The sequence below is a fragment of the Lygodium microphyllum genome, chromosome 17, assembly GCF_053477565.2.
Source record: "Lygodium microphyllum isolate KBCC chromosome 17, Lygodium_microphyllum_v1.1.10, whole genome shotgun sequence".
NCBI classification, from domain to species: Eukaryota; Viridiplantae; Streptophyta; class Polypodiopsida; order Schizaeales; family Lygodiaceae; genus Lygodium; species Lygodium microphyllum.
Genome location: NC_141151.1, coordinates 132,474,486 through 132,499,550, shown reverse-complemented (window position 1 = coordinate 132,499,550; position 25,065 = coordinate 132,474,486). Strand labels below are relative to the sequence as shown.

Below are 25,065 nucleotides of genomic sequence, written 5' to 3'. Positions count from 1 at the left end.
TCTTTAGGATAGCATACATCCAAGGAAACCATATAATTGTCACAAATTCTTTAAGACAATAGCCCTACAACTTGTTTCCACCATAACTTTCACATACAAACATTGAATAGGGTCGTGCAATTACTCAAATCAAAGAAACTAACCTAATCCACAAGCCTACATGAGAAAATTTATGAAATTTCTCTCAAAATAGCTATAATTACCATTTTTTGGAAAACACATTGCTTTTTAATATATTGAGGCTTGGACAATTATAGCACTCAAGATAAGTCCTTGCATGTATTTAGATCTACCCAAAGATGAACTTGTTTTGATCCTTAAAGAAACTTGTTAGAATCATGAGTAAGTATCTTGCAAGCATATATTTGAAATCCTTCTTTAAATGTTCTTCACTTGATTTTCCTTCACTGAATGTGTAGCCACACAACATCTATCTCGTCCAAATGTGCACATCCTCTCACATGTGCCACACTATGCAGCCTATCGAGTCCAAATGGTCAAATACCCATCTCACAAAAAATCATGCATATCAACATATGGATGGCTCTAGGACCAAAACCTAAAAAATCACCTCGTATCAGTCACAACAACATAGCTTCCTCCTAGATCATAAACCCAAATACTTGACATCCACAAAAGCATGTAGCTAACCCAAGTATTCCCTCTTGGATCACAGGGGCACCGAAAGCTCATGAAACCCATGTACTTGACATCCACAAAAGCATGTAACTAACCCAAGTACTCCCTCTTAGATCATAGGGCATTGAAAGCTCATGAAACCCAAATCACATGTAGCCATCTGTATCTTGCTCCAAGAACTATATAGATCCACTAGGATCAAATATAGTAGTACCCTTTCAAAACTTTGTAGTGTCTCATAGCTTCCAATTGATATGGTAGCATTGAGGCTTTCCACATCCCTATTGGATCATAGGGCACCGAAAGCTCATGAAACCCATATACTTGACATCCACAAAAGCATGCAATTAACCCAAGTACTCCCTCTTAGATCATAGGGCATTGAAAGCTCATGAAACCCAAATCACATATAGCCATTTGTATCTTACTCCAAGAACCATATAGATCCACCAGGATCAAATGTAGTAGTACCTTATCAAAACATTGTAGTATCCCATAGCTTCCAATTCATATGGTAGCATTGAGACTTTCCACATCCCTTTTGCTATTAGCTTAAAAAAATGGTTTTGGTCCATAAAAAATATCCATAATTTTCCCAACATCATTCATAGAAAAGCATACATCCACATTTGCCTTGTCATCATGCATATAAAAGCATATGATCCTAGTATCAAGCATTCATAAAGAAGCAACTACATGACATATATCTTTATCTTTTGTACTAGGAAAACACCTTGAGAAGCATTTTCTTTGGCATTTTCTTTGGCTCACACACATTAAGTAACATTTGAATCCTCCACAAATGCATCCTCAATCAAAGCATCATTTGCATTCTTTGTTAAGATATCATTTGCACTCATTGTCAAAGCATCATCAGCATGCACTGTCATTGTCTCAATTATATTTACTGTCCTATTATTTGTATTAATAACGAAATGTATCCTCCACACCTTTAGGCAAAACATCTATTGAAAACACATTTGCAACATCATGCAACTCACTAGATAAGACATCTGCATCTTCAGACTACCAAGCATCTTCTTCAAGTCATGTTACTTTTCACAATAACTTGTGCATTTCATGTAAGAGTTCCTCAACTTCATCCTACATACATAGTCATTTCTATATCCTTGCAAACCATCCCCTTTGATATTGTTCACAAGTTTTCTTGAAGTCATGTAACCTTTAACTACAACTCATGCTTGTAATAGTTTCGCTAAATTTGATTCTTGAGACCTTTCAAAGGCTTGCTCTAGATTAACATTTCGCTCTCAATCATGCATAAAATACTATTGTTTAAGAGCTTGCTCAAAGTTTTCCTAGATTGCATGATGTTCTAGCTCTATATCTCAAACACGCTCCTCAATTTCACTCACCACAATTTGGTCAAAATACTTCATTATACGATGTTTTGAAATACCATAAAATTTCATATGCATGCAATAGGTTCTAAGATACTTAGATATTAATTCCCTATTATATGGACTCAATTCATTGAGATGACTGCTTGAAGTACTTTTATCGCCAGTTTATTTTCCATAATTACTTGATACAACTACATCACATCTGCATATGACCCCCTACCCCGGTCTGCAATAACTACCTTACATGATCCAAAGAACCTATAGCATCTCTCATCCTGCAAAACTCTTTCATAGACCTTTCACTTTGGGTTTACCAAAGATGTCAAGAGATTTGTTGTGTCTGACCTAAAACCACAAAGGTCCTAGCAAAAGGAGAGATGATAAATAGTGTAGAAGATAAAGGCATGTTGAGAGTGGAAAAAGACTAAATTTTTGATTGATTTTTGTTGTTTTTGAGGACTGAATGATTGATTTTTAATGGATTTAGAGTGATGTATGGTTGATAATGGAAGTGTTTGAGAGTGTTTTGGATGATATTGATTATGTTTTGGAAGTTCATGATGATTCTCAGTGGAGATATGAAGCTCTATGATGTTCTGATAGGTTCTGTATACCTTTGTTATAGCTTCTGTTTTGTTCTGATTTTCTTTTGATTTTCTTATGTATGAAGCATGGATTGATGGTTGACGAAGATTGAAATCTTTTGAAAGTTTATTGAATAGTTTTTGATAGTTTGGAATGGTTTTAGTATGAGTTATGAGGTTTTGATGACCTTCTGTAAACCTTCTGTAGAGCCTTTGTCTCTGCTCTGTAACTGCTCTGGTACTGTACTATACTGTTCTATAGACCTTCTGTAAGTGTTCTGTAGAAAGTATGTGTGACTTTGGAAAAGTTTTCTAGATTTTGGAAAGGATGAATCTAAGTTAAAAAGAGCTAAAACAAATAGAAGAAGCAACTGTTGAAGACTGAAGAGACGACTGAGTGACAGTGATAGTAGTGAGTTGTGAAGAGACACTGTAGTGGCTCTAGTGCCTCTTCATATCAGACATACCTCTTGGGAGGTGCATCCATGACCTAAGAAGGATTATTGAGAGTATTGTAGTGAGGATATGATGTACTATTGAGAGAGAGAGAGAGAGAGAGAGAGAGAGAGAGAGAGAGAGAGAGAGAGAGAGAGAGAGAGAGAGAGAGAGAGAGAGAGAGAGAGAGAGAGAGAGAGAGAGAGAGATTGTCGATTCTATCAAAACAGTGTAACTGTATATGAGAGATTGAGAGAGAGAACTATAAAGACATTGAAGATGAATACTATGTGATTGATTTTCATTCAAAAATGGTGTATTCCTTTATGTTCTTTATTCTGTTGAAGGATTCTATGAAGATGTTGAAGATTATGGTTGATTTTATCAAATCAATGGGAGATATCTACTATGATACTGCGTGAAGAATTGTTGTTTTCTTTGTTTTGATGATCAAAAGAATGAAATAAAAGCTTGTTGATGTTACAAGATAGATTTTCTTATAGTAGAATCCCCTATTCCTTGGTGTTCCTCTTGGGGCTCCATGTTTTTGGTGCGCAACCGGGGAAAACTTGCCATCAACAAGCATTAGAAGAGGCTGAAAAATGAAGGAAATGGCATTGCCAAGAAGAGGAGAATTCAATGGATGTTTGCAAAGTTTCTTTTTCCACTGAAGAGTTGGAGATTCTCATTATCAAAGCCACTTTCCACAAGAAGTTCATCCCATAATGGCAGAAACATATCACCATCATGATGCATACTCTATGTGGTGGACTGTTTCCTCTTCCTGTTGAAGCAACAGAAACTTGCATCTTGGTGGAAAATTGTTTGGAAACAAACTGAAGAGCAGAAACAGAGAGAATGACCATCCATGGAAGATTTGGCATTCATTGAAAAGTTTCCAGACATCATCAAGTGGTGGGAGATCGTGAAGAAGCTCCAGGAGTTGTGGTCTATGGAAGTTCACGAAAACAAGAAGAAAAAGAGTTGAAATTTGTTCGTGGATGCTCAACAACAAGATACGTGAGATGCTTGGTGCATTGACAAGTTTGCCCAATTAGCAACCCATTGGAAGTTGGTAGACAAAGTGTTTTTCACAACATACACTGTTGAAACCCTCAGAAGCTCGCATTATTATAATGGCACAACAACGATCCTAAGAAGAATGAGTTTTGATACTTTCAGAAAGGAATATCTCCCCCTGTGTAGTGGTTTGAAAGCCGAATTCAAAGATGTTGAAAAGAAGGAAGTAGAGGAGATGTTGGCCAGAGAATCCCCTAGAGACTGAAGCCCTCTCTGATACTATCCTGTTGAGTACAGACCAACTGGTTGGAGCCAACCCCCTGATGAATGACGCAATCAAGAGGCAAGCATTAGAACGAGTCCAGAGGTACGTGAGAAGGGAGAAGGCAAAAATCAAAGCTGAGAATGAGCTCACAGCAGAAGCTTCCTTTGACGCCCTAAAAGCACTCTTTACAGAAGTTCCCATGGTAACTCAAGGTCCCCTTCCTAGTCAGATCCATCCTAGAAATATTGATGATAAGCTAACAAATGTAGTCCCATTGCCAGTTTTTAAGGGAGAGTACAATGAAGACCCTGATCTTCATGTAGCAGAATTTATGGTAGTATGTGTGGCTAACAATGCCAGAACCCCTGAGCATTGGTTAGCAATATTCCCCGCCACTTTCAAGGGTGCGGCGTTTCAATGGTATGAGAGACAAGCAGTAGGAACTTTTGGCACATGGGACGATCTGAAGTTGGCATTCCTCACTAAATTTAGGCGTGAAGGTTTTGAAGAGCGGATGCGAGAGGAGTTCATAAACCTAAGTTAGTCCTCTAGAGAAAGAGCAGAAGCTTATGTTTTGCAAATGGAATCCATCCCGAAGCGATGGACTAACCATCATTTGGATAAAGGAATCCAGAAAGGAGTGTTCCTCAGAGGCCTACGACCAAAAGTTCGCAAGTTCGTGGAATTGAGAAGACCAGTCAATCTGCAAGCTATAGTGGAAGGTGCAAGATTGTATGACGAAGTTGAAGCAAGGCTGTCAAAACCTCCTCCCATGCCAGGAATGGTATACCCACCAAATGGAGTCCCAGGGACAATTCCCTATCCCTATCCCTAGATGCAAATAGTGCCGCAATATAATGCACCTAATCCACTGTGGTCACCATAGACGACAGTGCCTCAAATGATGGTTCAACCACAGCAACAGTGGTCTCAAATAGTTCCTCTAATGGTGACTCAACAACAGTGGAATCCTACCAATTGGAATCAACAACCCCAAGTCTCAGCAGGAGCTCTGAATCAGAGCCAGAACAGAGGACCTTCTGGATCGACCCAACCAGTGTATGGAGTAATTACAAAATCTGAAGGACTACTTATCCAACTCAGTTGCAAGTATCAAGAAATAGCTTATGGATGTGATTACAGAGCAGCTACAAACGTTGAAGGTGAATACCACCAATATATCCACTCATACGGGAGCTGGAAGAGTTGTGATGCACTCTAATACATGGTGTGAAAAGTGTCATCAAGAGGGACATTTAGCCATTGAATGTACTTGAAAACCAACCATTCCTAGGGCCTTCTGTTCTTACTGTTTGCAGAAGAACCATACAGAGGATATTTGCTCTTTGAAAGAGCTTATGGATGTGATTACAGAGCAGCTACAGATGCTGAAGGTGAATACCGCCAATATATCTGCTCCTACGGGAGCTGGAAGAGATGTGATGCACTCTAATACATGGTGTGGAAAGTGTCATCAAGCGGGATGTTTAGTCACTGAATGTACTCGAAAACCAACCATTCATGGGGCCTTCTGTTCTTACTGTTTGCGGAAGAACCATACAGAGGATATTTGCTCTCTGAAAGACATGCACGAACGAAGACAGAAGGATGAAAATGCAAGATTCAACTTGCTAGATTCCAAAATGACAATACGAGATATTGGACCAAAGCCTAGAGAATTTGGTCCTAATTTTGGTCCAAGGAGGTTTGCCTCTCAAAGTTACAGAGGACGACAGTCTTGCGGTGGTCAGAGATCAGAGGTGGAATGTTACAGGTGTGGAGAAAAGGGACATATCTCCCCAAATTGTCCAAACCCTAGATGATCTATGGATTACAAGCCCTCGTGCAGCCGATGCAAAGGAGAAGGCCACACTACAAATGACTGTCCAAGTCCAGCCCATGTAAAGGCCAATGGCACTGATAGCCAACATAAGGTACAAGAGTCTGCCTCCAATTTGGTAGAGTTGGAAGTTGCTACTGTTACGCGCACTAAGAAAAAGGAACCAATTGTTTAGAACGAAAATAATTCTCCTTCCAAGACTGTGAAGTTCAACCTGCCACAGAGGGACAAAGCAGTACAAGACAGAACAGTGCAGTACAGAGCGCTGTAGTGCTACAGAGAGTCACAGAGACAGTCCCAAAAAACAGGATCAAAGGCCCAGGAGATAGATGATACAGAAGAACCTCTAGAAATAGAGGAAGTGCCAATGCTGCAATTACTAGAAGAAAAATGAAAGATGAAAATGGGTGTAGCCCCATTCCCTAGCCAACTGGAGAAGCCTGTGGATCCTATCAAAGATTATGACTTGGTAAAAGACCTAGACACTTTTAAACCAAACTTAACATTCCGGTAGTTACGGATGCTATCTCCCAGCTGCCAAAAGAAATTGAAAAGCATCTTAACAAGAAGACGTGGATTAAGGATCACTCCTTCAACAGCGACTAAGACCAATAAGGCCCTGGAGCCTGTAAAGGAAGTAGATATGGCTAACGCCTTCCTAGATCCTAGAACCCCAGAGATTAGTGTATGGATAGAAGGATGCTTTATTTCAGATGCATTGATTGATGGAGGCTCATCAGTAAACATAATGACAGATGTGACAATGAATAACTTAGGGTTACAAGGAATTCAACCTATACAGTGGCTTATCAGATTGGCAGACCAAAGCAGAATGAAACCGTTGGGCATCCTCCCATATGTTAAAACAACCCTTGCAAGAAGAGACTATTGACTGACATACCTGGTGGTCAAACCAAATTCTTATGGGACCTCATATCCTCTGCTGTTGGGAAGACCTAAGCTTTTTGAAGCAAGAGCTAGGATGGATTGGTTCAAAGGAACCCTGACCCTAGGCAGAGGACCTAACAAAGTGGTGTTAAAGCTATATGGATCGCAAAAAGGCAATGGATCTACATCCATTAAAGTCATAATTAACTCCTCCAACGAGGTAACATATGGTACATCAGGAGATGAAGAGGCTGTTAAGCAGATCTCTTCTAAGAAAACAGAGGCACAGTCCCTAATAGTGGGCACTGTAAGCCAACTACCAAGGGAAGCAAAATCCTTGTCCATGGGAGAATACCTTCTACCTCAACTAGAATTAACTTCTGAAATCACCTCTAATAGTGAAATAGAAGCATGGATATGCTGCTCTCCCTGCTACATGACAGTCGCAAAGAAGAGCAGAGGCAGAACAGATACAGAGCAGTAACAATCACAGAGATAGAGCAGAGACAGCAACAGACACAGAGCCAGAGCCAGAGGCAGAAGCAGAGTCAGAAGCTGTGATAGAAGCAGAAGCAGATGCTGAGGCAGAAGATCTGTTCTTCTCCTACAGAGCCTCTATAGAAGCAGAGACATAGCCTCCAAAGGAAGAGGATGAAAATAATGAGGAAGAAAATGAAGCAGGTTATGAAAGTGTAGATGAAGAATTTCCTCTGATAGAGGATAATCTTGTTGATGTCCCTACGGAGACCTCAGAGGCCAAATATCTCAGGGTGCTGAATGGAATGACCATGGTTTCATTTGGGTTTACCAATGGACCACAAAGTATGCAGAATCTGTATAAGCAATGGATTAAAATCATAAAAATTAAGTTCATCAATGGCTCCTGTCGCCCTGACCATTCAGTCCAAAGAAAAGATGATGATGATGCCCCCTTGTCAACAGAAGCCAAAGCTCTCAGAGCCACGACCTCTAGAAGGTCCGTGCTATGTGACATTCTTAGACGCATCCTCTGAAGATGAATCTCTAAGTCCAGAAGAAATCACCACTCAAACAGAAGCAGACAGAGCTTTGATACCCTTCCATCAACCTCAACAGATGAATGAGTCATCTGTTTAGAAGGAGGACACTGGTTCTAGTGGAACATCAGATAAGGACACTACTCCCTTGAAAGAGTCAGACCTCTATCCAGAAGCTATCCGTGGGACATTTATCTGCGAAGTGGAAGGTGAAAGATAAGTGATGTTCTTGGATACTGATGGTACCGAACGTCACCTGAAAGTGGGTCTCAATCTTTCAGAAGAAGAATTAGTGATCCTACGAGACCTACTAAAAGAGAACTTAGACGTGTTTGCTTAGTCATATAAAGACCTGAACGGGATTGATCCCACATTATGTCAGCATCACATTGACCTAGAGCCGGATGCCAAACCTATAAGGCAAAGACAAAGGCGAATGAATCCTAATTACTCTACTCTGGTGAAAGCCGAATTATTGAAACTTCTTGAAGCAGAGTTCATTTATCTCGTGGCTAACACTGAATGGGTTTCGCCCACAGTGGTAGTACCTAAGAAGAACGAGAAACTTCGAATATGTGTCGACTTTCGAAAGCTCAATTCGAAGATGAAGAAGGATCATTTCCCTATCCCTTTTACAGACCAACTATTGGACATAGTGGCAGGCTATGAGCTGTATTCCCTCTTGGATGGATTCGACGGATATAACCAAGTCCAAATCGTAGAAGAGGACCAATCCAAAACAACCTTCACCACAGAATGGGGGACCTATGCCTATAGAGTGATGCCATTTGGGCTCTATAATGCTCCTGCCACCTTCCAACGAGTAATGATGGCTGCCTTCCAGAATCATTTTTATGATTTCATTGAGGTGTATCTTGATGACTTTTGTGTCTATAGTTTAATCCGCGAGCACTGGGGACACCTAGAGCAATGCTTTAACAGATGCTACGAGTATGGGATTTCTCTCAACCTTGACAAATGTGTCTTTGGCGTCTCATCAGGAGTTCTTTTGGGCCATATTGCCTCTGCACAAGGGATTGCAACAGACCCGGCGAAGATTGAAAAGATTGCTGCCTTGACAGCACCAACAAACCTCAACCAATTGAGAGGATTTCTTGGCCATGTGGGCTACTACAGAAGATTTCCTGCACATTTTGTAACCAAGGATATCCCTCTGCATAAGCTCCTAAGGAAAGATGTGGATTTTCTTTGGACTGATGACTGTGAAGAGGCCTTTAATACCCTAAAACAATGCCTTATACAAGCACTATCTTGCAGCCTCCTGACTAGATGAAGAAGTTCCATGTGCACACAGATGCATCCGTTGAAGGGCTAGGTGCTGTCTTATGTCAAAAGGGCCCTTCTAAATTAGATTAACCAATTTATTATGCAAGTCGAAAGGTCACTGATAGGGAACAGAACTACATAGTGATAGAGCTTGAATGCTTAGCAATGGTGTTTGCACTCGAGAAGTTTCAACACTATTTATTGTCAACACATTTCAAGTTCTACGTGGATCATGAAGCCTTGTCCTTCTTGATGAACAAAGCAGATGTTAAAGGACGACTGATGAGATGGTTGCTCCTATTCCAAGAGTTCGATTTTGAAGTGGTCACTAAGCTTGGCCGTTCACAGATCCCTCAAACAGCAGAAGAGGAACAGGATGATCCAGACCTTCCTGATGCTTCCTTGTTTCTAGTTGAAATAGTTACTCCCTGGTATGCAGACATAGCCAACCTTCTGGTAACTCAACAGTATCCTCATGGCATCTCAAGCCGTGAGAAGAAGAAGCTTCTGTTAGAATCAGGCCCCTACATCTTACTAGGTGGTGCACTGTACAAGAGAAGTAAAGATGAAGTATTGTGAAGATGTGTTGCAGGGGATGAAATCGGCATAGTATTGAAAGCATGCCATGACGAACCATGTGGTGGACACTTCGTAGGAGAAGCGACAGCCAGGAAGGCTCTGTTATTAGCAGAATACTGGTGGCCAACCCTCCACAAGGATGCATACGATTACTGTAAGAGATGTGATACTTGTCAGCGAATGGGGAAACCCACCAAAACAAGTGCCATGCCATTGCAACCTATTCTTCCCCTAAAGCTGTTCGAGAAGTGGAGAATCGATTTTGTGGATCCCATTGATCCACCTACCAGACAGAAGTAGAACTATACATCTTGGTATGTACGGATTATGTCACAAAGTGGTGTGAAGCTAAAGCTCTGAAACGGGACGATGGTAACAGCGTAGCCCTGTTCATGTACGAGAATATTATCACATGTTTTGGCAGTCCCCTCGAGCTGGTAAGTGACAAAGATACTTATTTCGTTAACAAAATCATGGAGGAGTTGACATAGCTATATAAGATCCGCCATCGCAAGTCCACTCCCTATTACCCAGAGCCAACGGCCAAGTTGAAGTCACCAATTGCATCCTTTGCTCGATATTGACAAGAACGATTGCCGCATATCGTCACGATTGGGACGATCGACTTACAGAGGCCCTCTGGGCATATATAACCTCCCATAAGATAGCTACAACACAAACCTCTTTTTAGCTAGATTATGGTACAGAAGCCGTCTTCCTTGTTAAACTGGAATTGCCCTCTTTGCGAGTAGTAGTTAAAGAACGCTTGGGAGATGATGAGTCACTACAACGCCGTCTCCTGCACTTGGAATGCTTGGATGAGATACGGCGGATGGCCCTACAGTGGATGGAAACTACTCAAGTGCGACGCAAGGCCTATCATGACAGTTTCATCAAGCATAAGGAGTTCAAAGAAGGTGATCTTGTCTTGGCCTATGATTCGAGATTTGGCAAGTTTCCCAGCAAGCTTCAATAACGGTGGATGGGCTCGTACAATGTACTTGCTGTCAATCCTAACGGCTCTGTTCAGGTGCAGACCGTTGATGCCTTTAATGATGCTTTCCTGATCAATGGCTATCGTCTGAAAAAGTACTTCCCTCCCTTGGGATCTTGGTAATCACAGTTGACCTACCCTTCTCCTTTTGGGCATCGTACTATCCTTCTCGTCGTGCTTTTGATAGCCCTTATGATTCTCCTCATGAGGCGGTCTCGTTCTGCTAGCTCCTCACAGATACATCTCAACCCGACCTTCTTCTCTTCTCATCTGATCCAACAACGGTGGTAAGGTTGGTCCTGACATATGGTATTTCTACCATTCTCTTCTTAACAAAAAGAATAAGAAGAAAAAAACAACAAAACTATTATGGGAGAAAATGAAGAAATTCCCTGTTATAATAGGCCTCATTCCAAGAAAAGGTGGAAACACCCTTGGACGGGAAGCTGACTATGGAAAAGGTGGTAACACCCTGCAATTCAAGATAGCTGACTCACTAGCAGAACCTTTTCAGCAAGTAATTTGAAGCCACCTCCCTTGGTGCGCTGTCTTTGCAATATCAGTCAGTCTGCCCTTCTTAACAGATGACCTGTCTTACAAATTATTGAAATATGAGATTTGTAGGCTGCCTCCCTGGGTACGCCTCCTCCTCAAGATCCTGATGACAACACAGCCGACACGATCTTCATTACCAACCCCTTGAGTGATGCGAGCTTTCATCCTAATAGGATGGGGATGTGAGTATGGGTTGCCCTCTGTATCTATCAGAGCGTGAGATTGAGGGTGGGGTGAGTGACCAGTTTTTCCCTTCAAATCAAATGAGAGGTGAGATGTGTGAATGGAGTGTCAATGCACAAAGCACGATTTGTTCCTGTGCACTGCATCATAAGTCTCCCTGGCCTTTCTTCTTGCACCGTATGCCGGCACAGGGTAGGATGCACAGTTGCACCATCAAAGCGCACAAGGCATACAACCTCTACACAAGTGACAGTGAGGATTACATTAATGGGTTTCAAGAATGGGCTGCCCTCTGTATCTTTCAACAGAGCATGAAACAGAGGGTGGGCTGAGTGTGACGGGCGTTTCTTCAATCAATTATTGAGAGGTGAGGATTGAGGGACGTTACGACAATTGGAGTCAGGTACATTTTCGTTTCCCTCTGTACCCACAGGATGGGTTTCTGCCATCAGCATAGGACTCGTCATTCTGTTCTGTACACTGCACTGCAAGGCTCCCTGGCCTTCCTACTTACACCTATGCCATACGGGTTGGACGCATTGATGTACCATCAATTGTGCATCCTGGAATACTCTCCAACACCACCCCCTTGTCAATTCCTAAATTGGGTGTGAGATATGGGTTCTATCATTATTCACTTGAATGATGTTAGTAATGGGGCGAGTGACTGTTCTTTTATTCCATTTGAGTGATCGTGAGTTGAGTGCAATATCCCTCGTCATCGACGAATTTCTTGCGATTCCTTCAACCAGTTACCTCCTTGGGTGCTGCTGCGTGGTCCCTGCCATGACAGATGAAGGATGCATGCTGTGCAAACACCTTGGTACCTCCTGCAACCGACAACGATACAAGACGCAACCTCGATAGTCGACATTCCTCCTCGACAATATGGGCTAAGTTTTCTAATCCTACACCTTTTGTTTCTCAGTGACGATTACGTCTTAAGTGTGGGGACGTTCTGGTGGGTCTGATGTGTGGTACTAGGTCCTTGATGTTCGGTTTACCCTTCCTGCTAAGGTTCTAAGTATGGGGACGCGTCTCGGCGCATCTATGATGCATACCCCCATGCATATACCCTGTTATGATCATGCATCCACACCGTGACTTCATTTTACCCTGATGGGGTCCCTTCTCCACTCCTCCATTCTATTTAACCCTGTCCCTGGGGTTGTTCCTTGACCGTTTGTCTTTATTCTTTGTTTTCACACTCTTTCATGTGAACGCACCCTACATTCACCGGAATCCCAATCCAATCTTATAGTGCTGTTCGTCCCTTTGAACTGCCCATTTTTCCTTTTTATCAACCCCTGTTCTGATAGACGGTTCTAAAGTTATTAATTTTTGAAGCAATTCTCGTAAATTGAACGGTTTTCCATATGAACGCGCCTTCCTTGCTTCAGAACTCAGATCTGATCTACCAACCCCGCCCTCACCATTCCTCTTGATATTTTTTCTTTTTACTTCATGTAAATTTGATGCACGATTCATCTGTTATTAATTTTTGCGGGTTTTTGGGCCATTTTCGTGCTTATTTTTTACATTTTTCCATGTGGACTTGCCCTATTTGCATCAAAATTCCAGTTTGATTTAACAACCGTATCCTACCAACCTTTTTCCCACTTTTTCCTTTTTCCTCCTCCCTCTTCCGAGACTGCCGGATTTTTAGTTATTAAATTTTATGAGTGTTTTCAGATATGTTTTTCGTGTTTTTTCCATGTGAACCCCTCCTAATTCCCTTCCAACTGAGTTTTGATATGCCAGCCCTGTGAATCCCTTTCTTTATGACATTTTTTATTTTTACTGTCCTCTATTCCGGTGCACGGTTCTTCCCATACTAATTTTCGAGTCTATTTTCGGGCCCATTTTTGGGTTTTTTCCATGTGAACACGTCCTATCTTGCTTGGAACTATGTTTTGCCGTGATAAAGTTGTTGGACACATTGTTATGCACAATTTCTCTTCTTTCCACACTTCGTTCCGATGCACAGATTTTCTGATATTAATATACGTATGTGTTTTTGGGCTTGTTTTTTGCGTTTTTTCCATGTGAACACTCTGATTTTGCCCCGGACCCGGTGTTACATTTTTCCATCATTTTTCCCTTGTCTCGAGACACATTTTTTCTTTTTACGATTTTTCAATCCGAGGAACGGTTTGGGTTTTATTAATTTTTCTTCCTTTTTACTATATGACCGCGTTTCTCGTGTCGCGCGTGAACATGCCTGTTTTTGGTTTTACACGCCTCAGGACGCCCTTGTGGCGTCTGTGGTTCGTGCATTGCTGTCCCTATGCCGTTTGATTCCATCATTGCAAATTTTTTTTACCCCTGCCCCGCGCATGCGGGCGGGACGGGGGGTGCGTTCCTTTTGCATATCCATACCCAAAATTTTTTTATAAAAAAAAAGACAGAAAACCCCACAAATTAAACCCACATAACAACCGCATGCGCGGGGCGGGGGGTGTGTTCCTTTTGCATACCCATACCCAATTTATTATTTTTCAAAAAAGAAAAAAAACCCCACAAATTAAACCCAGATAACAACCAACCAACCCACATTAAATTTTATTTAAAAAAACAAAAAAAACACATAATAATAGGAATAATCAATAAAAACCAAAAACAACAATACACACACGAAAAAAAAAAGGGCAAAGCAGAAAAAAAAACACCAAGAATAAAAACCAACAAATACCCCAATCCAATCCCTAAACGAAAAAAAAAGAAAAGAAAAGAAAAGAAAAAACTAATCATAAAACCCACAAACTTTCTTTTTTCCAAACACAAAAAAAAAACACAAATTAACTTAATCAAACAACATCGAAAAATAAAAATTAAATTTTAAAAAAAAACAAAAAACAAACAACTGCTTACCTGCTTCCGCGCGTCCTCCGTCTTCCTCTCCCTCGTCGGAGCCGTCTTCCTCTCCCTCATCGCAGCCGTCTTCCTCTCCCTCGTCGCTAGTCGCCTTCTCCCCTCTCCCTTACGCCAGCTATCTTCTCCCCCTCTTCCTCCTCCCTCCTCTCCTCCGCGCCGCCCACCGCCGTAGCCGTTGCCCCTGTCGCCCACCTCGGTCACTGCCCTCGGCCGTTGCCATCGACCGCCCGCCTCGCCCATTGTTCGTCTCCCTCCTCGCTTCTCTCCTCAGCCCGTTGCGCCGCCCCCTCCTCCTCCTCCTCCGCCATCGTCAGCCTTCCCCTTCCCCCCATGGTTAGTTCTAACCTCTTCTAACATCACTTAACCAGACTAACCTAAGTAACATCACTTACATAGACTAACCTAACTAACATTCTTAAACAAACTAACCTAACTCACCTACCTTAACAAACTAAACTAACCTAACTAACTTAATTGATTTAACAAACTAAACTAACTTAATTGACTTTCCCACACTAAGCTAACGTAATTTTCATACTCCGTCACCTAATTCGCATAGGTTACTCCCTTACAGCCCTTGTTTCTGCCCCTTCTCCCTTCTCCTCCGTTGTTTTCCCACCGTGTGGCCGCTCTCGGTGTACGGGTGTGGCTAGCAGGCGTTCACGCGCGAGGACACGCTTCTGGTTTGTTCGTGCGGTGGTGTGTTGCAGTCAGCTGTTCAGATGCAGTCATCCTCTGTTGTTCACACGCAGCTCGGGTACCGCCTTTAATTTCCAAACTTGCAAAATACATAAAAACACATAAAAATAAATATAAAACACTTAAAATTTATTTCAAATTAAAAAAAAATCTCAAAATTTTCCAATATTGTTGAAATCATTTGGAAAAATTTAAAGTGAAAATTCAAGAAAATAAATTATCAAAAAATTAAAAATTTAAAAATTCCTTCAAAAATACATGTAAAATGAGTAAAAATCATTAAAAATTCAAAAAAAATTCAAAAAATTTCACAAACTCCCTTGCCCCTTTTGCCAATAATTTCTCAATTGAAAATGCTTCCATAAATGGCTAAAATATTATTTGAAGCAAAAACCCTAATTTTAATACTTCACCTCATGAAAATTCATTTTAAATTCCAAAAATCAATTGAAAAATCATGGATAAATTCAAACACATTGCTGACATTTGTTGGATTGTTGAAATTTCACCCTTATACTTCACAATATATTCATGTGTCCTATATCTCAATTTAATTATTTTAAAAAACATGAAAAAGAATTAAAAGAAAAACAAACAAACCAAACTAAACACTATAAAAAATAAAAACACACCTAAAATTCCAAGATGGAAAAAAACCACAAACAAATAAAATAAAAAATAAAAATAAAATCCAAATAAAACAAAAATACTAAGGTGCTTTATTTTTTCCAATTAGTAGTGTTTGTTTTTTTTTACTAGCTTGCATTTGGGGACTACTTCGTGCGCCTTCAGTCTGTTGCATACAGACCTCTACCAGGTATTTATTTTTTAAAAGTATTATTCATTTTTATTATCCCTTAATCAAAATTAAATGCTAAAATGAACTATATTCACCCACTTTTTCACACACGTTTGCACTGAACACACAGTTTCTAATTATTAAAAGTCAACCAATCGTTCACTTTGCACACGCTACGTGTGCTTCAGAGGCACCTTAATTTTTATTTAAAAATGAACGAGCCGTTACAAAAAAGCATGCGTTGGCAAAGAAGCGCTCCACATCACCATTAATTTCTAATTAATGAATTTACATTTAGAGACCCCAGTCTGGGAATCGCAGTTCAGGTTTCGTTAAAGCATCGCTTCACCCTAATAAATTGCAATTAAAATTTTAAAAAGGAAATTCCGTTTTCTTATTAAGGTTTATAACCTAATAAAATGTCACCCATTGTTAATAATTTCTTAATATGAACCCCTCACTAAAACAATTTCCCCTCACTACATTTTCCCCCCCTCTTTTTAATAAACACGCTTCGTGGGATGGGCACGTAAAATCCTCTTAGCTGAAGTTGTTGGTCAAGGTTATGGTCAGGTCCTGATTAGATTTTTATGGTATTCTGGTTTGCTAATGTGCTACGATTATAGGTGCGGTTTGAAGTTTTTTCTCGCCTGATACAGGGTTTTAGGTGCTGCTTGTTGCATCGCATGAAGTTTTCGGTCACATATGTGTAGAGGTTATGCCGAGTTTTTCCTAGGATGTGGGTTGTTTGGGGTGGTAAATTGGTTAGTTATGTATGTGTGTGTGTCCTTCTTTTGATTGATTTCTTTTTGATAGCCCTTTGGTTATTTTGCAGGCATTCTTTTTTATTGTCTGTGTTGTGGTGTGTGTGTTTTCCATCTGAATGGCGCCTCATGCTCCTCCTTCTATCCAGCATGTCCCGTTGATCAGTAGGGATTATTCTTCCCTACTGGCTTTTGAGCCTATAGCGAAAGCAGGACTTGCGACTTTCGTGGCTGCTTCATTCCCATTGATTTCAGATGATCCATCCCTGTGTGATGAGTTTCTTGCATCATACAGTAAGAAGTCAAGCCTGGTTCATAGTGCTTCCATAGTGTTGACACCCCGAGGTTTAAAGAAGGCTTTGTCTCTTCCCTACAAAGGAGAGCCCTTTGTTACAACTAGACAATTATTCTCCAATGATGAGATTTTCAAGCTGTTATTACAGAAGTAGACCAAGGAGATTCTGGATGTCAAGAAAGTGATAAACACTTCAGGAGTATCTTTTTCCATGATCACTAATCCTCTTTGGAAGTTAGTCTGCCAATTCCTCCAAGACAGGTTTATGCTTGTCAAAACACCATCTCATTATTTGTCCAAAGAACTCTTCACGGCTTCCAAGATGGTGTTAAAAGGGGTGGCTATTGATTGGAGTACTTACCTGCTTACAAAGATGGACCAACATATTGTCAAAGTAACCAGAGGGAATGTCACAAATGTCACCTATGGTCCCTACTTATATGTTTTCTTGACATACTCAAGTCTTAAGAAGGGTTTGCTACCACCTCCTCCATCTGATTCGGTACCTTCCCCACCACCTTCAGAAGAGTTAGAACCTATTGATATAGAGGATCTTGATTCCTCTCCTCCATTGGTCATTCAGCGGAAGCACTTGAAGCGTGTGGCAGATAAAACTCCTTCAATCATTCCTTTAGTCACAATTCCTGCTACCTCTGGCAGTGACCTTCCTGCTTACCTCACATGTAATAATTTATTCAGGGTATATAGAGAGGGTTCTTTGAAAATATCAGTCTCTTCACCGAATAGTTTAGTATCAGGAGATGCCATTTCATTCCTTTGTAATGACATCCAGAGTTCGATTGAACTTTTAGTGACAGCTTGTTGTATGCTTCTTTCTATGAAGAACTGATGCAGTCCAAAGACCAGTTGCATAAGGAAACCTCAGAGTTAGCCTCTGCTAAAGACACACTTGCAGATCTGTTTAAGCAGATGGAGACCCAAATGATTGAGACCCAGCAAGAAGAAATATCTTCTTTGAATATTTAGTTAACAGAAGCTCAGTCAGAGGTCACTGGAGTCTCGGAAGAGAAAGAGAAAGTGTCCAAAGAAGCTCAAGAGTTTCAGACTCTTTTAGATGCAAAATTGTCCGCCTTACAGACTGCTCATAATACAGTAGAATCACAAGCTTCCAAGATTAAGCAGTTGCAAGACCAACAAACGCAGTCACGGTCCGTTCCTCCAAGCCCCAATGTTTCTATTATTCCTTCTATCTCTAAGCAGGACTTGGCAGTTCTCTAGAGACAGGCCACATTGTGCCCATTGTTTCAAGATAAAGTGGAAAGATTGCAGTCTAGGATGGATTTGTTATGGTCTACATTTGAGCACTTTCAAGAGTATGTTCCTCCGGACCATTCTTTCTTTGTTCGCTATCAGTTGTGCAAAAGTTGGTATTCTGTATGAAGCTTTCAACGATGGATCTTCCTCTTCCAGAGGATGGTTGGAGTGGGGCTTGGTCTTCTGATTTGCTGGTGACAGAAGTGGTCCGTATGGTTTTTGAAGATTCAGTGACGATGGATACCATGTTGTTGTCTTACATGTATCTACGAGGAGAACTGTTGATTTCAGATGATGTAGATCTGGCCTGGTATGTGGGAGATGTAGTTTTGCAAGCTGTTTTGTATGTCAACTATTTGGAGTTGCGGATAGCAGACATGTTCCAGTGTTATTCTCAAAAGTGACTACTTGCCCTGACAATTCATAGCATTCAATGATTGATTCTGTGGTCCTGAATCAACTTTAGAATACAGCTTCTACTTATGTGCATAGCACTAATCAACTGAGGGTGGATCTCTTAGCTTATCTTTTCAAAAACCATCCATTTGATTCATCCTTTTTTTATGCCTACCAGAGAAGATCTATCTTAGATCACTCTATTCCTAGCCTATTGTACTACCAACAAATGGCTCGCGCTATGATACTTATCTTTCCCTTTATCAAACCAACTTAGCAGCTATCTTACCTCTTCTTTTCCAACCTCAAGATTTTCCTCAAATTCCTATATTTACCTATTGTTCTTTTATCGAAGATAGAGTTTTTTTCCCTTCTCCACAATGTCCTTCACCATCTATCCATATACCTTCTACTTTTCCTGTTTATCAATTGACACCTTTTCTAATTGATTCACTTAAATTTTCAGCCACTCATTCTTTATCTTATTCCTCCTTTTATGACTTTGCCTACCCATCTCTTCATCCTCTTTTACTTATTCCACTTCCATCTCCTGCCACTTCTATTTCTCAACCCCCTCAGTTGGTTAGTGAATATGATGGATTTGATCAACAGATTCTAAGAAGAAGAGGATGGAGCTCGACTGATTCTCTCACAGGACCCCAGAAAAACTGGCCATTAATTCTAGGGGACTGGAGTACTGCCAGTCAAGTATACTAGAATTACCTTCATTTTGCTCACCAATATTCACAATCTCTAGATCCTTCAGTGAGATTGACAGCTCATTTTTCTTGGTATCTAGCATACATGCATAGGCATTCCCATAATGATCAAAAGGCCATTCCAAAGCTTTGTATGAATGTCAATGTGAACATTGATTCCCAACAATTGGATGTCCTAGATTTTCATGCCCTATGTCTACCTAGCAGATACCTTGTTTTGCTAGAAAGGATGTGCTGCCTGCAGTTCTTTCAAAATCCTCCCAAGATATTTGTGGATGAGTCATTCTCCATGGATCGTTTTCGAAACCACCAAGCCTTCAAAAGGGATCACCTTCATTGATGCCTTCGTAATGTATTTTGGACGATTCTTAATGATATATATCTCTCTTTTTGGAGGTGTCATTCAGATGGTTGTGTTTAGTGTTTTTGTGTGTTGTAATAATTGTATGTGATGAGTTCATGCTAATTGAGAATAATTTGTTTGAGAGCTCTTTTCAAACTATTGATGGTGATGATGGATGGAACGTCTATGGTGGAAAGCTGAAGAAGAACCTCTTATATCCTTTACAAAATTGTTATGGCTTTTAAATGATTATCAGATGAGTTAATGAATAATGGAGTTTTCCTTTAGTAGTATTTTCTATCAGATACAGGTTATAAGTTGGGGTCGTGGTTTGGCAAGATTATTGAAGATCCTACGGAAGATAAAATTGAGCTCTTTAGTGAACTTATATTCTTCTTTTCCTTAGGTCGCAAGGATGCTTCCTTTCTAAGTGTGGGGATATGTTGAGAGTGGAAAAAGACTAAAATTTTGACTGATTTTTGTTGTTTTTGAGGACTGAATGATTGATTTTTTATGGATTTAGAGTGATGTATAGTTGATAATGGAAGTGTTTGAGAGTGTTTTGAATGATATTGATTATGTTTTGGAAGTTCACGATGATTCTCAGTGGAGATATGAAGCTCTATGATGTTCTAATAGGTTCTGTTGAGGTTTTGATTGGTTCTGTATACCTTCTGTATAGCTTCGATTTTGTTCTGATTTTCTTTTGTGTGAAGCATGGATTGATGATTGATGAAGATTGAAACCTTTTGAAAGTTTATTGAATAGTTTTTGATAGTTTGGAATGGTTTTAGTATGAGTTATGAGGTTCTGATGACCTTCTGTAAACCTTCTATAGAGCCTTTATCTCTGCTCTATCTCTGCTCTATAACTGCTCTGGTACTGTACTGTACTGTTCTGTAGACCTTCTGTAAGTGTTATGTAGAAAGTATGTGTGACTTTGGGAAAGTTTTTTAACTTTTGGAAAGGATGAATCTAAGTTCAAAAGAGCTAAAACAAATGGAAGAAGCAGCTGCTGAAGACTGAGTGACAGTGATAGTAGTGAGCTGTGAAGAGACACTGTAGTGGCTCTGGTGCCTCTTCATATTAGACATACCTCTTAGGAGGTGCATCCACGACCTAAGAAGGATTATTGAGAGTTATTATAAGAGTATTGTAGTGAGGATATGATGTACTATTGTGTGTGTGAGAGAGAGAGAGAGAGAGAGAGAGAGAGAGAGAGAGAGAGAGAGAGAGAGAGAGAGAAAGAAAGTTATATTAACGTCTTCTAAAGACCAAAACTGGCCTATGAGACAAACTGTGATACAACTGATGAGGTTCAGCTATCCAAAATAAAAGTGCTGAATGAAAAGCTAAAAACTGGAAACTGAAAATACGGTGCTGTGAGTGTGATAAGTGTCATGTATGTGTATGTGCGTATGTAGCTCTGGTACTCCAGATAATGGCTACAAAAGGGGAACAAATGTCGGCTGTGATAGGGGAACAACTGTCAGCTGTGATAAAGTGGTGCGATGTGTATATGTAACAGATGCAGGGAGATATACTATCCTGGGATGTAGTAGCAGTCGTCGAAGTCGCTAATAGCAGGTGATCCCTCCTAGATGTAGGATGTGGTACATCGGCGGTGGAGAAAGAGCAAACTGGAGATCTAAGATCCAATGTGTCGAGTATCGTCGGATCTCAGTTTGCTGTCGATGTAGATCAAGAATCCTCCGGATCTCCTGTCGGTGTGGTTGTGGGGTCCGAAACCCACGGATCCTCGTGCAGCGTCAGGTATGCTGGTCCTCAGCCTGCTGTAGCGTGAGCCCGGAGGTCTGGCTGGAGGCTGGTACAGTAGCTCTCACTCTGTCTGTCTAAAAGAACTGTGTAATAGTCGTCTGGGTGGGCCCCTCTCTAACTGGGACCCGCTGTGTGCTCTACTCTTTGATGTGCCATGCCTCTCCCAGAAAACGGCCAAATGATCTCTCATCCATATCAGTCATACATCCCTGAAGTGAGATGCTCAATGTGTATCTAGATCTCAACTCTGAGTATGCCGGGCATCTGAGAACAAAATGCTCCTCACTCTCCACCTCTGATCTGCAAAGGGGGCATATCCTCTCCTCCCGCGGGATGCCACTGGCTCTGCCACTCTCAATCATAAGAGCTGATGTGATGATACCCTGAGCTGTCCAATAAGAACTCTCAATCGATGTGGCATATAGATCTACATATATCTCGGAATCTCTATAAATCCCTGCTCTGATATCCTCAAGAACTGTGTATAATAATGTGCCATCTTCGATGGCAGTGGATGTGCAGGGCTGATCCATGTCCTCTGTATATAAATATGCCATATCTCCTGTCTGATGACTCTGTTCCTCTCAGAGAGAGAGAGGGTGTAAGTGGGAGCCTGAGTATCATATAGAAGAGGTGGGAGTCTATCAATGTCCAGCCCATGTCTGTCAAGCCAAGCTCTAGTCTGTGCATACCATGATGTGGTATCCTCCACTCGAGCCATCTCCTGAGATGCCATATATGCTCTATATGCAATGCGATCTCTGTCCATATCCTGAAATCTGTGTAGGAAGCAGACTGTCTGAAATAATGCCTCAACTAGCATGGGCGGTGTGGCAAGCTCTGCTCGCACAATGTCATGTGGGACTGAGGCCTTGCTGCGAATCAATCTAGATATCATGATCACCTGAGGTCTCTCCATCAATGTCCATACATAATCGGCAAGGCCTGGCCCCCATATAGCTGCTCCATACATCAGTGCTGGAGTGACTAGAGTATCAAAGAGCCACCCCTTGGTGCGGGGCTCCTGGAAATGTGCCTGATGACACTGTCGCTCCATAAGAGCCAATGCTGAGTATCCTCTAGTGAGGCGGTCAAGAGCTGCCTGTGTCATCGAGAAAGTCCCTGAAGCTACTGTAAAGGTGACTCCCAAATATATATATGATCCAGTGACCTCAATACTCCCTCCTGCTGCCATGAAAATACTCTGTCTGCGTATCTGAGCTGATGTATGGAATATAAGAACCTTGGTTTTACCAAGGTTCATTGTCATGCCTCTCTGTATGCAAAAATCATCCAATGCTAATAAATGCTGTTGTAATCCCTGAGCTGAGTCTGAGACCAACACAATGTCATCTGCATATAGTAAGATATGAACTGTGGCTCCACTGAGATCTATATCTCCACCGGCTCGCTGTTGAATAAACTCTGCTATCTCATCAATGTATAGCCCAAATAGAGTCTGTGAGAGTGGGCATCCTTGCTTCACACCAATGGTGCTCACAAGGGGATCTGATATACATCCCGGACATCTGACTCTGCTAGTAACCCGCTCATATAGTGCATAAATACCCCACATCATGTCATCATCCACCCCTAGATCAAGTAGGCGTCTGAAAAGCCTCTCTCTCGGAACCGTGTCAAAGGCTTTGCGGAAATCCACAAAAGCAACAATACAATCTCTGTTTCTTCACTTGTGTCTGGTCAATCAGACAACTGAGAGTGAAGATGTGATCTATGGTAGAAAATGCCCGTCTGAACCCTGCATGTCCGGGTGTGCGCATGCACTCTCTCTCTGCCAGCGTGCTGAGCTCCTCCTCCATCACCATGCCATAAAGTTTGGACAAAACTGGCCCAATCATGATGGTTCTATATGTGTTAGGATCCATAGGATCCCCTGTCTTGTGGATAGGTACAATGGTGTGCTCTGTCCACGAGTCAGGGAACACCTCAGACAATGCACGGTTGAAGAGGTGAGCAATGAGTGGAGCCAATGTGTCTCTGCCATATATAATATGCTCTGCCTGAAGATCAAACTGGTCTCGAGCGCGGCCATGCTGTAACCGTGAGGTAGCATGTTTCACCATACTAGTGGTGAAAAAGGATGAAATACCTGGTCTCGATGTACATGGTGTGGGTATCAACGGCTGTGCAGGTACATGATATAAACTCTGTGCGTATCCATGCCATACTACAGGGTCATGTATCGGTGTGGGTGAGCGTGGTTCTCTGATCTGCCTCCATGCCTCTGCACAATCTCTGCTCATAAGAAAGTGGTATATATCCCAATATCTCTCCTCCTCCCATTCTCGCTTTTTACGACGGGTCAAGCGGTGCGTGCGTCTCTGCGCCTGTCTGTGTGTGATCTCTCCTCTGGTCTCCAAATCGCGTAGCTGTCGACGTAGATCTCTGCATTCATCATCATACCACCTGTTCTGTGGCATGGTACCGGTCCGAGGGGGGTGCGTGTATGTGTGATGTGGAAAACTGAGTGTAGCAGAATCATGCAGAATGCGTGTGATATCAGTGGTCAGTGTATCAAGGGGTGCGTATGGATCAAGTGACGTGATGTGCTCCTCCAAATGTTGTGAGTAAACATGTGAGAGCTCATGAGTGAAGTGTATGGTAGTATGCATGTGGGGTATGATATCTGCAGGTGGTGATGGTAATGAGGTGAGGAGTGAGAAATTGAGAAAGGTGTGATCGACACGCGAGTGGAAGTCTCCCAAGGCCGAAGGACTCGATAGTATGCATCCCGTCGATCGGTCCGAGCAGATAATCTACAGTACTCTCGCCCCCCCCATGTGGGAAGCATGTAAGACCTCCTGAATATGGCCATCGTGCCATCCCGTTATAAATAACGAGATGATGTCTACTACCAAGCTCAAGTAAATGCCCTCCATACCCTGTGGCATCTGGCCCAGTATCTGCTGACTCCCTACTGATCCCCAACTCCTCAGGGTCTAATGCTCTCATGATCTCTGGCTGCTCCATATCAAAACTCTCACACTGTCGGCTCTGTGTGCGCCCGTTGAAGTCCCCTATAAGGAAGACCTCACCCAAACTAGAATACAGAATAATGTCCTCTGAGAGCTGTGAATAAGGCAAGGGGGAATCTCTGGCCTGAATATCACCCTGCGTAGTAGCATATCTGGACCCTCGTGGTGAAAAGTAGCATACTGCCATATAGATCCATCTCTCATCTGATATCTGCACTTTGATCCATATGTAACTGGCCTCCTCATCTCGTCTCACTAACTGGATATGTCTCTGTATCCCCTGACGGAATAGAACTGCCACCCCTCCTGAGCCCCTAGATGTGCTCTGCCTAGTAGTAGCCCGGTATGCAGATACCCACTCAAATCCTGTAATGCGTGGGAGCCCTCTCTCTGGGCTCTCATGTGTCTCTGTGAGGCATATAACATCATGGTCGGGTAAAATCTCCTCAAGTCTGTCCGGTCGTGACCATAGGGAGC

The 25,065-nt window shown here is 41.7% G+C and overlaps 1 pseudogene; it reads right to left on the bottom strand.

Moving 5' to 3' along the window:
• Positions 1-1,415: 1,415 nt before the first annotated feature.
• LOC148022369 (uncharacterized) lies at positions 1,416-24,436 on the bottom strand (annotated as a pseudogene).
• Between the last annotated feature and the right edge of the window lie 629 nt (positions 24,437-25,065).